The 13,550-nt window shown below is 45.1% G+C and overlaps 1 protein-coding gene across 3 annotated transcripts in view; it reads left to right on the top strand.

The window, feature by feature from the left end:
* The window catches only part of sema5ba (sema domain, seven thrombospondin repeats (type 1 and type 1-like), transmembrane domain (TM) and short cytoplasmic domain, (semaphorin) 5Ba), a 329,573-nt gene that overhangs the window by 94,280 nt on the left and 221,743 nt on the right, over nt 1-13,550 (top strand). For all 3 annotated transcript variants that reach the window (XM_059647532.1, XM_059647530.1, XM_059647531.1), the window contains one exon: nt 2,834-2,886. The gene's annotated coding sequence lies outside the window, so the exon portion shown is untranslated. The remainder of the gene's footprint in view (nt 1-2,833; nt 2,887-13,550) is intronic.

Below are 13,550 nucleotides of genomic sequence, written 5' to 3'. Positions count from 1 at the left end.
TCCAAGGGGCTTTTTCCTAATGGAAACCCAAGGTTTCGCAACTCGAGAAAGTTGCTGAGAGTGGTTTAACTATCTCCCAGCTGTACCAAAGAGTTGGAAATATGTTGTTAGTCAGCTGCTTTTTTTTTAAATCAAAGGAGCTTTCCCTATTGCAGTACAGCACAGAAGGAGTCCATTCAGCCTATCAAGCCTGTGCTAGTTTTTTTTTGCAAAATAATCCAATCGGTTCTGCTCTTTCCCTGTTACCTTTCAGCAGTTCTTTTTTCTCCTTCCAGTAATTATCTAATCCCCTTTTTAGAGGCTACTGTTGAAACAGTTTCCAGTGCTTGATCCATGCATTCCAAATCTTATATGCTCGGTCTATGAAAAATATTATTTCTCACATTTCCTCCAGTTTGTTTTTCTTCTAGTTATGGCCCTGGAATCTATTTCCTTGATCTAAACTTTTTTTCCTAATTTTAAACATCTACTATATCTGCCCTTAGCCTTTTATGCTCTAAGGAGAACAACTCCACCTTCCCTGTCCATTGTAGAATCCCTGCAGTGTGGAAGTAGGCCATTCAGGCCATTGCGTCAACACCAGCCCTCTGAAGGCCATCCCACCCACACCCATCCTCTACCCTATCCCTGTAACCCTGCATCTCCCATAGTCAAGTCACCTAGCCTGTGCATGTTTGTTTTGAGGGGGAGAAACTGGAGCACCCAGAGGAAACACAGGCACAGGGAGAATGTGCAAACTCCACGCAGGCAGTCACCTGAGGGTGGAATCGAACCCGAGTCCCTGACACTGTGAGGCGGCAGTAATAACCATTGAGCCACCGTGCCAGTATTGGCTGTGGTAAACTGGAGAAACCTACCTAAAGGGAAGACATTGGAAAGTCAATGGCAAACATTCAAAAAGCACAATAAATGTTCATTCCTGCCTAGTGCAATGGTTAAAATGGCAACGGTGCTCAAAGCATGGCATGCAGGGGAAATTAGAAATAGCATTAGACCCGATGAAGAGGTATACAAATTGACAAGAAAAATGAACAACAGATTTGAGGGAGCAGTAACGGTTTAGAATCCAGCAAAGATGGGCAAAGTGATAGATAAAGAAAGAGTTAGAGAGCAAGCTTGTGGGGAATATAAAAACTGACAGTATAGGTTTATACAAGCATGCATGTTCTCCCTGTGTCTGTGTGGGTTTCATCTGGGTGCTACGGTTTCCTCCCACAGTCCAAAGATGTGCAGGCTAGGTGGATTGGCCATGCTAAATTGCCTGTAGTGTCTGGGGGTGTGTAGCTTAGGTGGGATATAGGGATATGGGTCTGCATGCCTCTGAGGGCCAGTGTAGACTTGTTGAGCTGAATGGTCTGTTTCCACACGGTAGGGATTCTGTGATCTATTTTATGATCTGAAGAGAAAAGGTTAACGAAGACACACCTAGGTCCCCCACTATCTGAAATGGGACAGTTTACAGTGGGGAACAAAGAAATCGGTGACCAGGTAAACACATTCTTTGGCTCTGTTTTCACAAAGGACACAAATAATATACCAGAAATCTTGGGGAAAACAAGTTTGGGCAGAGGGAAGTGAGATAGCACCTTCCAAATCCATGACCGCTTCCATCTAGAAAGACAAGGACATCAGATACATGGGAACGCCACCAGCTGCAAGTTCCCCTCCAAGCCATCACCATCCTGATGTGGCAACACATCACTGTTCCCTCATTGTCGCTGGGTCACGATCCTGGCATTCTCTCCCTAAGGGTATCCTGACTCTACCCTACAGCACAGGGACTGCAATGGTTCAAGAAGGCAGCACACCACCACTTTGTCAAGGGCAACTAGGATGGGCAATAAATGCTGGCAAAGCCCACTTTCCAAGAATAAATACAATAAAAGGAACTGAAGGATACAACGTCTCAAAATTTGCAGGTAACGCAACGCAGGAGGGAGGGTGAGCTGTCAGGAGGATGCAGAGATGCTTCAGTATGCCTTGGATAAGCTGAGTGAGTGGGCAAATATCTGTCGGAGGAGGGAGAATGCTGATAAACATGAAGTTGTCCACTATGGTAGACAAAACAGGAAGGCAGATTATTATCTGAATGACAATAGATTGGGAAAGCAGAGGTGCAAAGAGATTTGGGTGCCCATGTACGCCAGTCATGGAAAGCATGCAGGTGCAGTAGGTGGCAAAGAGGGCAAATGGTATGTTGGCCTTCATAGTGAGAGGATTGAAGTGCAGGAGCAGGGGTGTCCTGCTGCAATTGTACAGGGCCTTGGTGAGACCACACCTGGAGTGTTATGTGCAGTTTTGGCCTCCTTTTCCGAGGAAAGATGTTTTGGCAATGGAAGGAGGGCAACAAAGGTTTACCAGACTGATTCCTGGGATGTCAGAACTGAAGTATGGAGACTGGATTGGTTAGGACTATATTCACTGCAGTTTAGATGAATGGGAGGGGAGGAAATAATCCAAGAAACCTTTAAAATTCTATCAGATTTAAACAGAGGGAAGATATTCAGAACCAGGGGCCACCATTTAAGGATGCAAGATAAGCCATTTAGGATTGAGATGAGAAATTTCTTCACTTAGTGTGTAGAATTCTCTCCCATAGAAAGCAGTTGTGGCCAAAATATTGAATGATTCGAAGAGGGAGTTAAGTTTGCTTTTTAAGACTAAAGTGGTGAAAGAGTATAGGAAGAAACTGGAAACAGGGGACGGAGTTGGATGATCAGCCATGATCGTATTGAATGTGAAGCAGACTCGAAGGGCTGAATGGCCTGCTCCTGCTTCTGTTTTCTATGTTTCTATGTTGTTACCAATGGAATTTTCCCACTTTCTCTTACAGGTCAAACAGACGCTGGAGGACAAGGGTTACCACATTCTTGTGATGCAGCTACGGTAAGAGTTTCCAACCCTTTATGTTTCAGCATTTCAGCAAGACCTGTCTTGGTTCCATCAGTCTGCGCTCCATCATTCGTCATCCCAATTAACCATGCCCCATTGTGGTCAAGGCATGGAGAATTAGTGGGCTTTTTCTCTGATCACTTCGCTGCTATTCATTTGTAAAAGAGGGGGCCCCAGCAGCAGAAACTTGGCAAATCATGCATAGGGAGCATTCATGGAAAAGGGAAAAATGACTTAATGAGGAGGTTCTGTGGGAACACTTTTGAAAGGTATGATGAGGTAAGTTAAACATCCCACTGTATCCAGTGAAATGATTGGTCAGAACTGGAGGTGAAAGAGAAAATCTTGCTTTCAGCGAGAGGATTAATAGTTGGAGTTGTGACTTGCTTGTTGTTCAGCTCTTTGTTGTATTTTTGCAACTGTCTCTCTCCGTTCCCTCTCCCACATCTCGTCGCATATGATAGATTACAGATCTATTGGCTTTGACAGCTTCCATATTTATTTCTGTCCCTCAGACTGAGTGATATTGGTTAATGAGGGTTCAATCGTTGAAGGAGCCGTCTCTCGGTTGAGCTTAATCCAAGTTTTCTACGTTTGAACCTTGCTGGATAAAGAGACATGGCACTGATCAGGACAAATGCAAGAATGCCAAATGTCAAATGATCACAATAATTTAAAGTGCAGGGTGCTAGTTAGTTGGTAGTTTCACCAAGACACTGCTGCGGAGAAAGCAACGAGGAGGTCTAAAAATTTAACTTAGTACCAGACATCAACAATAATGACATGAATTTGTATATCACCTTTTATGTAGTGAAAATCCCAAGGCTTGTGAAAACAACCAATGCTAGAGATCACAGCGGATCAGACAGCATCCATGGAGTGAGAGCAAGCTAACATTTTGGGTCTGTGTGACTGTTTGATAGAGCTGATGCAGCTCTGATGAAGAGTTGTCTAGACATGAAACATTGGCTTCCTTTTGCTCCATGGATGCTGCCTGATCTGCTGTGATCTCCAACATTTGTTGTTTTCAGTACACATTCCAGCATCTGCTGTGATTTGATCCCAAGGGTTGCCTTCTGTCTCCATTTAACAGGAGAGACCACTGACAACAAAGATTCATAGAGTTGTACAACGTGGAAACAAATCTTTCAGTCCAACTCATCCAACTCGACCAGATATCCTAAATTAATGTAACCCCATTTGCCAGCTTTTGGCCCTAATTCCTCTATCCCCGTCCTATTCATGTACCCACCCAGATGCCTTTTAAATGTTGTAATTGTACCAGCCTCCACCACTTCCTCTAGCAGCTCATTCCATACACACACCACCTTCAATATCTATCCTCTGAATCTCTTCTCCCTTTATCCCTACCCTCAACCTATCTCATTGCTTCTCACCTCATCAACAACAAAAATTACAAAAGCATGTGCTTTAATACAGCATTATTCCTGGCCACTAAATGTCTCCCAAGCACTAAACAAATGATGAACAGGGGTCAGTGGCGTAATGGTAATGGCACTGGGCCGGGAGCTTAGACAACTCAGTGAAGTGTAGGAAGTTCAAATCCAGTCATGGCAGATGGTTAAGTTTGAATTTGCTAAAATCTGGAATAATGGTAACCAAGTTGAGTTTTGGGGTTTTTTTTAAAAATCCATCTGATTCACTTGTTCCCCCTTTAAGGAAAGAATTCTGCAGGACTTACCTGATCTGGCCTACATGTAACTCCAGACTCTTAGCAATTTGGCCTTAACTGCCCACTGGGCAACTGGGGTGGGCATTAAATGCTGGCCCAACCAGCAATGCCTATATCTGATGGACAAATAAGAAATCATACAATCCCTACAAGTCAGGGAGTAGGCCATTTGGCCCACTGAGTTCACACTGGCCCTCTGAAGAGCAACCCACCGCCCCCGCCTATTCCTGCCCCATCCCTGTAACCCTGAATTCGTCATGGCTAATCAAACCAACTTGCAATATCTTTGGACTGTTGGAGGGAACCAGAGCATGTGGAGGAAACCCACACAGACCTGGTGAGAATGTGCAAACTTCACACAGATAGTCGCCCAAGGGTGGAATCAAACCCAGGATCCTTGCACCATGAGACAACAGGACTAACCACTGAGCCACCATGCCACCCGACAAAAGTACATTTTGAAATTTAATTAATTTTCTGTAGGAAACATAGCAGCACTTTCCTGCCACAAGACAACAATCTGGCTGTGACCAGGCAATCATTTTTAGTGATGTCAATTGAGGAATAAATAATCTTTGGGATACTGGAGAAAATTCTCTTCCCCTTCTTCAAAAAAAAAGTCCTGCGACCTATACGTACATCCATCAGGCTCATGGGGCTGTGATGCAACAGCTCATTCATAAGAAATTGCAACATCATTGCGTCTTTGACAATCTCTGTCACAGCCAATGATCTACTGATGAAACATAATAATAGTGATAATGCATAGAACACAGCAGCCAATTGACGCACAGCAAGCCCCCACACAGCCAGATGAGGTAAAGGATAGTTTTTGTTATTAGTGAGGTTGGTTGAGGGATACATATTCGGGAGGTCAGTGGGAGAACTCACCTGCTGTCCTGAAGGATGGTGCCTTAAGATCTTTTATGTCTGCCTGAGACAGAGCCTTGGTTTCAAATATCATCTGAAAGGCAGCAGCTTCAATATGGGGGAGGTGACGGCCTAGTGGTATTATCACTGGACTGTTAATCCAGAGACCCAGATAATGTTCTGGAGTCCTGGGTTCCAATCCCACCATGGTGGGGGAACGGGGGGACAGAACTCCATCTGGTTCACTGATGCCGTTTAGGGAAGGAAACTGCCATCCTTACCTGGTCTGGCTTCTATGTGACTCCAGACTCACAGCAAAGTGGTTGAATCTTAACTGCCCTGTGGGTAATTAGGGAGGTGCAGTAAATGCTGCCTGGCCAGCAACACCCTTACCCTGTGAACAAATTTTAAAAAAATGCTCCTTCCTTAATGCACTGGGAGCAACAGCTTGGAATAATTACTGCAGCCAATACATCAAAGCTTCAATCCAGGTTTTTCCAGATTATTATGGTGCAAAAGGAAGCATTCAGCCCATCATGCCTGCACCAGCATTGTTATCTAATACCAATCTCTCACCTTTACTCCGCATCCCTGCACACCATTACTATCCACAAAGAAATAAGCCAGTGCCCTAGAGTGTCACCATGTTTCCAGTCAGTAAATTCATTTTCTAATTCATTCATGCAATGAGTGCATTTATTGCCTCTCCTGATTTGCCTGGGGTCGGGGAGGGAGTCGGTTAAGACTCAACCACTTTGGGGAAATGTGAGGCAGAAAATGTGCCCATCTGACGGTTTGTTACATAATGTGCAAATGAAGTGAGGGTCTGGAGTCACATATAAAGATAGCAGTTTCCATCACTAAAGGACATTAGAGAATCATATGGGTTTCTCTCTGCTACATTTGGCAATGGTTTCACAGTTATTGTAAGATTCTTAATTCCAGATTTTTACTGAATTCAATTTCCACCATCTGCCATGGCGAGATTAAAACCCAGGTCCCCAGAACGTTACCTGGGTCAATGGATTAACAGACCAGCGAGAATACCACTAGGCTGTCACCTCTACTTCCTAACCAAAACTATTTGCTGAGTGAAAAAGCCCGACATCACCCTTGCTTCGTTTGCACATAATGCAACAAACCATCAGATGGGCTGTAATTTCTGCCCCTCATATCTCCAGTCTGCTTTGTCGTTGGGGTGTATGTATTCATTGTTTTCCTGGCTAAGTTGGTTTTTCCCCCTTTGCTGTAGTTATTGCATCTTCTAGGTAGGTCGGTAGGTAGTTGCATTAGCGCCCGTTTGCCCTGCAGCAACTCCCCAAGTGTCTTCTCCTCATTTAATGCAACTGGCTGTTGTCAATAGGCAGCATCCCTGTTGAACCAATCCTGTCAGTGCCAGGCATTCCCATCTGGCAGCAGAGAACCACTTGGGCAAGTAATTGGCAGGTGAAGTGCAGAAGGCAATGAAAGAAAACATGGGACGAGTTGTAACATGAGCTGCCAAGTTGTTATTGCCTATTTAACGCTATCCCACCAAGTTAGAGATCTACATCCTTTATGTCTCCAAAACCCAAGACCGCAAGGTAAAAAAATGTGATGAAATGTGAGTGGGATTTGAGAACCGATTTTGTCGCAGGCCACAAATATTTTCTTTTCACTGAGCTGGTTCCTGTACAACTTCATTCATTCCAATATCCTTCCAAAGTTCCTGGCAATTGTGCAATAGTGCAGGTTTTGTGCCAGGAAAAACAACTCAATTGTATTTTATTGTGTGCGTGTGAGTGAGAGAGAGAGTTTGTGGTATAGGTGTGTGTGTGTGTGTGTGTGTGTGTGTGTGTGTGTGTGTGTGTGTGTGTGTGTGTGTGTGTTTCTGTGTGCGTGTCTGTGTGTGTGTGTGTGTGTGTGTGTGTGTGTGTGTGTGTGCGCCCGCGCACGCACAGGAGGCAAGGAAGGGAGTTACGATTAAACAATGTGGTTCATTGAAAATTGGCTCATTCTCCAATTTAAATAGGTAGTCCAGACTTGCTCGAGACACAGTAGCTGTGGATATTTGGTATTGCAATCAGAGATTAACCAGTTCGGCATCTTGGGTGTTCCAGAACATTCTTTAGTTGTGTGGTGATCCTCTGAGGAAGCCTGTAAGGAGAGGTTTGTCCTCCATTTCTGAAACAAAAAAAAGGAATCATTTGCACTGAGTGAAAAGTCACCTATCTCAGTGACTTTTGGTGTAGCGTCAACATTGGGTCATTGTGAGGTTTTGTTTAATTATGACTCCTGTGAAGTCCCTTGGGTAGTTAGAAGTGCAATGTAAGTACAAATTATTGCACTAATATAGACAGTGACCCACTGGATTAGTGAGAGAAGGCTAATGGAAACCTGCTATTGATCTTGAAGTCAATAGCATCACAAAACTCCTCCTGTGCACTGAAGCATGCTGGGATAGCCAGAGGAGCTGGAGGACAGCCATTACCATCCTGAAGTAATCATTCTTCTTCAATTGACTCAATTTCTGCTGGTTCAGTGAACTTTTCTTTAATCCTCTGCTGGGACGGGGACAGCATTGGCTGGGCCAGCAGTTATTGCCCATCCCTAGTTGCCCTTGAGAGATGGTGAGCTGTATTCTTGAATTGCTACAGTCCACTTGCTGTAGGTACGCCCACAATGCAATCAGGGAGGAAATTGCAGGATTTTGACCCAGCGACGGTGAACGATTGGTGATATATTTACAATCCAAGATAGTGAGGGGCTTGGAGGGGAACTTGCAGGTGGTGGTGCTCCCATGTGTCTGCTGCCCACGACCTTCTAGATGGAAGTGGTTGTGGGTTTGGAAGATGCTATTGGAGGGGCCTCGGTGAAATTCTGCATTGCATCTTGTAGATAGTACACACTGAGCATTGATGGTCCCAGATACATGGAGAGGCCTATAGCTCAAAATCAGGCCCTTCACCCACTGCATCCCAAAACCAGTCCAACCTGTCTCTGCCTCCCTAACCTGTTGTTCCTCTCACCCATCCCTTCCTCCCACCCCAAGCCGCACCCCCATCTCCTACCTACTAACCTCATCCCACCTCCTTGACCTGTCCGTCTTCCCTGGACTGACCTATCCCCTCCCTACCTCCCCACCTATACTCTCTCCACCTATCTTCTTTACTCTCCATCTTTGGTCCGCCTCCCCCTCTCTCCCTATTTATTCCAGAACCCTCACCCCATTCCCCTCTCTGATGAAGGGTCTAGGCCTGAAACGTCAGCTTTTGTGCTTCTGAGATGCTGCTGGGCCTGCTGTGTTCATCCAGCCTCACATTTTGTTGTCTTGGATTCTCCAGCATATGCAGTTCCCATTATCTTGGAAATATATCACTTGTTCCTGCATTGTCATTGGGTCCTTCCTTGTAAATCTTCTCTTAAGAATGCATTTTCACTGAAGGAATTTCGTTGACGAGATGGCTAGTGATGATCGTTAGACCAATGCGTTACGTGGAACTGCAAAATCCCACATACGTCTGGGAGATATTGTATGACCAGCTAATTTGTTGGTTTTCCGTAAATTCCCATGTCTCCTTGGTATTGTGACATGCTTAACATAGAGTCTCATACCACAAGAAAATGCCAATCAGCCCACAATGCCTGCACTGGCTGTTTAGCAGAGCTATCCAATTACTCCCACTCTCCTTGCTCATCATGCTCGTAGCTCTCCAACTTTTCTTCGTGAGAATTTCTTCAATTCTTTTTGTGTGTCAGGTCACAGCTCTAACATTTCTCCAAGTTCTGTGATCTAGGTTACTTTTGCATCAGTTTAGCAGTGTTTTGGGATTAATTTGGCCTGCCTTGAGAACTTGGGCTAGTATTTGCATAAATAAATGTTTCTGGGGGACAAGGGGAAAGCTGCTAAACCAAAAGGTTTAGCATGAAAGCATGATTTGAGGCCTACTGTGAGATTATGGCTATTGATTTGGAGGCAACTTACAATGGATCATATCCTGCTCACTCGCTTGTCTAACCATATATAGGGGCAGAATTAGGCCATTTGGCCCACCGTCAAGTCTCCTGGATCACTGAGTCATGGTTAATTTGTTTCTCAACCTCATGCTCCTGCCTCCCATCCCACCGCTGTAAACTTTGATCCCCTTACTAATCAAGAACCTATTTCTGCTTTAAAAACGTTCAATGACTTGGCCACTACAGCCTTCCGTGGCAATGAATTCCACAAATTCACCATCATTTGGCCGAAGAAATTCCTCCTCATCTCAGTTCTAAAGGCTGATCCTTCACTCTGAGGCTGTGCCCTAGGGTTCGCTCCAAAAGCAGAAACATCTCCCCTATGTCCACTCTATCCAGGCCTCTCAGTATCCTGTAAGTTTCAAACAAATTCCTCTTCATCCGTTTAAACTCCATCGAGTACAGACTAGGAGTTCTCAGCCGCTCCTCATACGCTAAGCCTTTCATCCCTGGGAACATTCTTGTGAACCTCCTCCTGACCCCCTCCAAAGCCAACACACCCTTCCTACGATATAGGGCTCAAAACTGCTCACAATATCCCAAATGTGGGATGCCCTGACCTCATACAGCCTCAGCAGTACATCTCTGCTTTTGCTTTCTAGTCCTTTTGAAATGAATGCGCTCTTTATGTGCATCGTCCAATGGGGCAGAGGTGGTAAAATCAAAGGCTCAGTTTCTGATGACTCAATGGTAAGACAGATTTTTAATCATGCAGGAACTGAGGTTCATGGGGGAAAGCCAGAAAAGTGGGGTTGAGGATTATCAGATCAGCCATGATCTCATTGAATGGTGGAGCGGACTTGATGGACTGAATGGCCTACTTCTGCTTCGACATTTTATGAATACGTTGTTGCAGTTGAATCAAGACCAATTTTGAAACCCAAACAACCGTTCTGCTGCCACAATATCCACTGAAATAAGACCCTGGATGCCTTCTCTCCACCTGATTCTTATCAAACAGCAGAGTTTAAACAAAAGTTATGATTCGTTTTGTGCTGATCGAGCCAAGGTTGCCGGCCCGGTTCAAAATTAGTCTTGATTCAACTGCATCAACGTATTCATAAAATGTCGAAGCAGAAGTAGGCCACATATTCCTGGAGTTACATCTCACAATCTCTCCCCTTGGCTCCACCTTTCTTTCCACTCTCCATCTTACCCACTTCCCATTTTATAATTAGTATGTAAATGTGTTGATTCTTTTTCTTAAAAGGCTGCTATGATTTTATTTTATCCCTGGCCTTGTTTTGCTTGCTTAGAGAAGATTTACAGGGCAGGATCCAGCAACAGGGAAGGAACAGCGATAGACTTCCAAATTGGGATTGTGAGTGACTTGGAGGGGAACTTGCAGGGGGTGTGTTCCCATGTATCTGATGCCCTTAACCTTCTAGGTGGAAGTGGTCATGGGTTTGGAAGGTGCTGCCTGAGGATCTTTGGTAAGCTTCCGTGCAGAAGGTAAATTCCTCATTCCTGTAGAGTTCAGAATCTTTAAATATCTTTAAAGCAGGGCTAGATAGATTTTTGATTACCAAGGGAATGAAAGATTATCAGGGGTATGCAAGAATGTAGAGTTGAGGTTAAAATCAGATCAGCGTGATCTTATTGAATGGCATAGCTATCTGGAAGGGCCAAGAGGCCTACTCTTGTTTGTTGCTCCTATAAGCTCAATGTCTGGATGAAGATTATTAAACCTGGATAATTGAGCTTTGTGAATTAGGAGTAGGTGCTCCTAAAAGTACAGAAGAGGCCCTTCAGCCCCCATTGAGCCTGTAATGCCAAAAATACACTGCTACTGCTCATACTTATAGAGTCATAGAATGCCTACAGTGTGGAAGCCAGCCCCTCAGTCCATCATGTCTACACTGACCCTCTGAAGAGCATCCCATCCTGCCCCCCCAACCCTATCTCTGTAACTCTGCATTTCCCATGGCTAGTCTGGCTAACTTGGACATTCCTCGTTACTATGGGCAATTTAGCATGGCCAATCCACCTAGCCTGCACATCTTTGGACTATGGGAGGGAACTGGAACACCTGAAGGAAACCCACACTGACACAGGGAGAATATGCAAACTCCACACAGGCCTGGGGGTGGAATCGAACCTGGGTCTCTAATGCTAACCGCTGCTGCCCCACTTCTCGCGTGAGGCCCACGGCCTTGAATGTTGTGACACTTTTTATAGGTTGTGAGGTCTCCTGCCTCAGTCCATGCCCGACCACCCCCCTCCCCACCCTCTGGGTATAAAATGTTTGCCTCAGACCCTCGCTAAACCTCCTGCCCTTCACTTTAAAAGTAGGAGCCCATATTCTTGACCCTTTGACTAAGCTGCTTTCTCTCCAACTTGTCCATATCCCTCAGAATGTTGTACACCCCAAGTGGGTCAGGGTCAGGGTTAGGGTTAGGGTTACCTCTCTATGGTAATTGTGAGGCAGGAGACTATGTGTTCACACCCAACTCATTGAAGCAGAATCCCAGTGCCTCTCAGAGGGAGCACTGCCTTTCGGGTCAGTCCCTGTACATTGATGCTGGACTCCTCACAACACTATTGGGAGAGTGGTAGAGTTAGCCCTGCTCTCCTGACTAACATTGTTGCTTAACCAACATCATTGGAACAGACAACCTGGACATTCTTACATTGCTCATTGCAGATTGGGGCATGATTTGAGCATTGGTTAACAGAAAGTGTGGGAATGGATGGGCTGTTCTCCGGCTGTGACAAAACGGACTAATGCAAGGATCAATGCTTGCGCTCAGCACTTATTGAGTCTATGACAATGATTTGGACGTGGGAACAAAATGTAATATTTCCAAATTTTTGAATGACAGAAAACCAGATCAGAATGTGCCTGCTGCAGTGAAGAATTCCACAGGTCCACAACCATCTGAGAGAAGAAATTACCCTGCATGTGTTTTAAATGTGTGACCCCTTATTCTGAGAGCATGCCCTCTGGTCCAAGACTCTCCGAAAGAAGAAAGCAATCTTTTCCACATCTACCGTAACAAGTCCCTGAAGAATCTTGTATTTTTTCAATATGGTTGCCTCTCATTCTTCTATTTCCAATGAGAACAGGTCCAATCCACTTAGCCTGCCCTCACAAGACAGGCCCTCCCTACCTGTGAATCTTCTGTGGACTACCTCCAACACCAATATCTCTTTCCTTAGATAAGTGGCCCAGAACCATTCAGTCTTCCAACTGTGGTCTGACTAGTGCTGTATTGGACTGTTCTGGTTTTATTGCCAGTTGGCCGGGTATGTCAAGCGCAGTTGCCTGACAGTTAAGGCTTTTTCTCCCCCATGTTTCTGCCTCCCTCCTGGATTGAAGGTTTCCTATGAGTGCCTGCAGGCTGAACCAAGTCTGGCAGCAATTACTGGATATACATCTCTTCCCGTGCTGCTTCATGCACCCCGTGACATGTCCCAGTTTTATTCCAATGGAATCTTTGTGTCTGTCTGTGTCCTGCAGAGGAGGCTTGTTGTTTACTGCCCAGCCTATTGATGCTCGACATTGTAGTTCTGTGGGAAGTGTGCCTATAATTAGTTGGGCTTTTCCGTGCCCTCTGGGCTGCTGTGTGTTACTCTGTGGAGTAATTTTGTCTGCAATGGCGTGGGGGGGCGTGGTGGTGAAGAAAGGGATGATGTATGGGTCATTAGCAGTAAGTTTCAGAAAGGAAATTGCGTTTCTCGTTCGAGAAAACAAATGAAATACTTGCGGGCCTGTGAGGACTGGAACTCATTGGGTAGCTCTCTCAAAGAGCCAGCAGCAGCCCAGTGGGCCAAATGGGCTGTTGCATTGTGTTCTGTTTCAAAGGGACTGGAGACTCACCTGAAATATTGTGTACAGTTCTGGGCATCAGGTGGTAGGAAGGGTGCAAGCACGTTGGAGAGAGTTCAGAAATGATTGACCAGAATGGTCTCTGGAGTGAGAAACTTTCGTTACCGGGATAGATTGAGGAAGTTAAAGAATGGAAGAAATAGAACCAGGATTAGACCACTCAGCCCATCCACCCTTCTCCACCATACAATCCAATCATGGCTAATCTTGGACATCAATTCCACTTGCCCGCCTACTCCCCATGACACTCAATTCCCTGACTGATCAAAA

Source organism: Stegostoma tigrinum, chromosome 7 (assembly GCF_030684315.1).
Source record: "Stegostoma tigrinum isolate sSteTig4 chromosome 7, sSteTig4.hap1, whole genome shotgun sequence".
NCBI lineage: Eukaryota > Metazoa > Chordata > Chondrichthyes > Orectolobiformes > Stegostomatidae > Stegostoma > Stegostoma tigrinum.
Note: the sequence above shows the minus strand (reverse complement) of the source record. Positions and strands in the feature narration are given on the sequence as shown.